Here is a 4,076-nt window from a genome sequence, read left to right as displayed (position 1 = left end):
ATGTTTCTCTAAATCATTTCATGCCCGTCCAGCTTTCCTATGCGCTGCTTTTCTACCCTTTCCCTTTCCTAACCATCTCTTGGTCTCTACAATTTTAAAACATTAACTTTAAATAATTCAGTAAACTTAAACTCATCCAAAAAGCAGGACTTGTACAGTAACAAACCTAAAATTAGCCTAAATATTAAATGTGAAGAAAAAGAATTTAAAATTAAATATTTAGTCTTTAGTATGCTTAAGTAAACTCCTTTCTAAATGTTTTTTGGTTCAGGTTTAAAGTATTGTCATGAGAAGGGAGGCCTCCCTGCAGAGGGTCTAACATGACCTCTGAACTTTAGTGGTTTAAAGAGCTGAGAGTCTTTAGGACATCAGTCTGTAAACGAACATGAAGCAGCTTCCAGAGAACTTTGGACCTGAAACCGAACCCAGGAGGAGAAGCTTCTGTGTTCTGCAGATTAAAAGAAACTCTGAGTTCTCTTTAGTGGAAGATTTCTGCAGCTCATCCACTCTCCCACCAGAACGCTGACAGAGATGGGACTTGAACAGTCAATCGGAGGCAGGCAGACGCATGGAGACAAACTGACCTTACAGGACACTGAATGTAAAGATTTGGAACTAAACCGTCGCACACAGACGATGTTCACTTCATGGAAACGTCAAATACAAACGTGTTACAAAGCAGGAACAAGCTTTGAAAGTTATTGGAACTGTGGATGGAATTCCAGTATTGGTTTGGATTGGACTGTACCATTAAGAGCCAACGGGACAGTTTGAACAAAGACTAGAAACCTGATTGAGGTTAACTAATCATGAAAGTTCAACCACATCTGGAAAACCCGTCACTGAAGTGTTCAGCAAAAGGAAAAACACCTGGAGTTTCTGTTCCTGGGAGGAACTTTGTCCGTGAACTGACTCCATCATCTGAATCTGAGCTGCATGAAGCCTGTTGCAGCCTCTGAAGGATCCACTGCATCAACCTGAAGCAGAACCTGGACTCTGGCAGAAAGTTGAAGAATCCTAAACTGGTGCCAAACCTTAAAGAGATGTAAGACTTTTCAGCAAATCCAATGTATTTAAAGGATTTGGGCAACTGCAGCTGCTTGAGAAATGGTACAGGTTCTGAACGGATACTCTTTACAGAGAACGCACATGTTCCAGAGACCAATGGAGGAGTGGGGAGAACATATGTACATAAGACTGAAGATGCTACAGAGCATTACAGTTTGGACTTGACTGAGCTGAAGCCAAATCTCTAAAATAGTTTCTGGACACTTTTCTTTTTGACATGCGTGGAATGGGACTGGAAGCGAAGCAGTTCCTGACATACCAACCTAAAGACCATGTTCAGAGAGAACTCTGGGATTTGGAGTTTCCAGTTAAGTTTATACCCATCCTGTACTCAGACGACACACCTGAGAGGATGAACGGGTTTGAGTTCAGGTGACCTGTCGGGACAAATGAACTGAACTGAAAACAATTAGTTTGATTTGGATCCATGTGGAGTAGAAGTGACTCATTATGGGATATCTGCTAAATGGTTGATTGAAAAGTCTTTAAAACAGAAGGTGGGTAATTTACAAAACAGAAGCTCTGGACTCTGGAGGTACCAGGCCCTGTGATGCAACAGGACTCTGTTTGGGTTTGAGTCTGAAAACTGAATAAAAATTCACAGGAAGTTCAGGTTGAACTGACAAACATGTCCCAACAAGTGAAAGTTTGATATCTTTGCCTGACTTTGTGCTTTTTTTTTTAAGTGTATATTTTGCAGTGACCTCTAACCTGTTTAGAATATCTTCAACATCCCATGAATGAACAGAATTCCTCCTAAATGTTGCCTCATAAACCTGACCCTGTAACTGGACATGGAGGCTGTCTGGTCTCTACCGTTTGTCCTGGTGAACCCTTAAATCGGTCTTTTTCTTCATCCTGCCTCTGATTGGATCAGGATTCCTCCTCTACAGCCTCCAGGTTTCTGGATTATGTCTGTGGAAAACACAGGTTTGTATAGTCCATGGATCCGAGGTTCACCAACATCTCATCCTGGTTATTGAACAAACTGGGTTCCAAATGGGTCGGTTCTTCTAGAAGGCTCTGCTCCAGCTGGAACATCCTTCTGAATGTGGTTTGCATGGTGGGAGTTTGAACACAGGAGGAGCTGGTCTGGAGCCAATTTCAACCAAAACCTTCATATTAAAACAAAAATGGTTACAGTGTTGATGCTTTGATGTCGGTCTTTGTCTAAAGGGAGGTAAGAGGTGCATCTCTTACCTGATTCCAGGTGTGTTCGGGATGAATCTCTTTACTAACCCTAACCCTCTTCTCACTCATTTATATTACGACAAAACGCTTCAAACTTCTAACCCTCTTTTCTTTTTGTTACCGACTCCAGCGTGGCACTCCAGTCCACCTGGATGAAAAACTGTTGATCATATTGATGGTTGGTGGTTCATTGATGCTCTGGTCAGTCATGAGGCTCATTGATCTGGTTGAACATGAAGGGTTTTCAAAGTCCTCCACCTCAGAAGCACCACGGGTGTTTTCTAGAGATGGTTTCCAGAGTTTTCATGCATGTCTGAACTCCTGCTGAACACGTTTACTAGAAGCATGTGGAAAGAAGCGTGTTCCAGTGTTTGGCTTCCTGATGTTCAGACGTTTCACATCTTTGCTTCTCTAACCCTTTGCCCTCTGGGGGCAGAAAAAACTGCCTCTGGTTTTAAAGGAGTTTTCACCAACAGGTTTCTGCACGAATTCATGAGCTGAAGAACCTGCAGGAGGCGCCGTGGAGTCGATCAGACTCTGATGTGACTGGACTAAATGACTCCCCGACTTAAAAACGGGCTTTTCTACAAACGTTTGATGTTTTTCACTGGATTCAGTGATGCTGTGTGGTCTGTCGGGACAGTTTTCTGGGTTCCATCTAAACTTTAAAACATCTCTGTAAAGGTTGGTTTGACGGGTTGAAGGTTCTGTTGGTGTGGTCCAGAACCAAAACCGTCTCTACAGCAGTTACAACAGTGTCCTTCCACAGGGATTCTGTGGAAGGACCTGAATCTGTGTTTTCTGGTCAAAATGCAGAAATGTTCTCATTCTTTGTTCTTGGGGGACTGAGTTGGGGGGAGAACCTCTAGTCCAAAGGGAAGCTCCTGCCGTTCCACAGCTGGTTTGGATTTAAACAAAAATCCACTTGTCACCAATTTCCTGACATGTTCTTCTCTGTGGAACAAACTGATGGCAGAACATCTTTTAATTTAAATTTCTCAGCCGTGGTTTTATGAAAATAACATCTGGAATGGGATTGAGATGGTTTTATATCCTAAAGTGTGTTTTTCTGGATAAACATTTACCTAAAGGAGGTTCAGATGATGAAGTTTGGATCTTCCAGCAAATTTTTATTTCTTGAAGTTTGGATTTCTTCAACCTTTTGAAGGGGGGGGGCACAGCACTAAAATCTAAAGAAGTTCTTGTCGGTTGAGGTCCAGACAGAAGAACTTTTTATTCTGTCTGCGGGGAAATTTTCACAAACATGAACAGAACTGTTCCAATGGGAAAAGTGTCAATACTACCAGGAATCTGGAGGACAAGGCAGTGATGGTGGACGGGTATCCCTCTTCTGATCTCAGACACAAACGGATGATCCAATTCCCCTGGTTGGATCATAGATCAGGGCTGGAAAAGGATAACAAATGCAACCATAACAGACCTGTCTTAAACAATGGATGAGGTGAACGGGGCTCTTCTGTTCCCTTTAGCAGCTGCATGACCATCTGACGCGTCTGAAGGAGGTTTATCCGCAGCACGGATTCAAACCAAACCCGACAAAGGCTGCGTCTGTCCATCTGGAGAAGCTGACGCTTATTTAAAAGAACGGTTACAGAATATCATCCACACTCCTCACAGACTCTCAATAAGTAGTTTGTCTTCTTTGGACCTGCTGGAACGGCGGGGATGAGATCCGGATCCCTGCTGCATGTGATCATTTGTCTGTGGAGGACGTTTTCTGAAGCATCATCAGGAAAACTTGTTCTACAAAAATGTTTGTAAAAACTGAAGGTTAGGAACTGCAGGAAGTGGAAATG

At 42.8% G+C, this 4,076-nt stretch overlaps 1 long non-coding RNA gene across 1 annotated transcript; it reads right to left on the bottom strand.

Moving 5' to 3' along the window:
* Positions 1–1,829: 1,829 nt before the first annotated feature.
* Positions 1,830–3,444, bottom strand: LOC144994637 (uncharacterized). Its single transcript, XR_013658233.1, has 3 exons — positions 3,345–3,444; positions 2,269–3,225; positions 1,830–2,183 (listed from the first exon to the last, which is right to left on the bottom strand). It is a non-coding gene; the product is annotated as an uncharacterized LOC144994637 (long non-coding RNA).
* Between the last annotated feature and the right edge of the window lie 632 nt (positions 3,445–4,076).

Source organism: Oryzias latipes, chromosome 9, assembly GCF_053564925.1.
Source record: "Oryzias latipes strain Hd-rR chromosome 9, Olatipes_Hd-rR_3.1".
Classification (NCBI taxonomy): domain Eukaryota; kingdom Metazoa; phylum Chordata; class Actinopteri; order Beloniformes; family Adrianichthyidae; genus Oryzias; species Oryzias latipes.
Note: the sequence above shows the minus strand (reverse complement) of the source record. Positions and strands in the feature narration are given on the sequence as shown.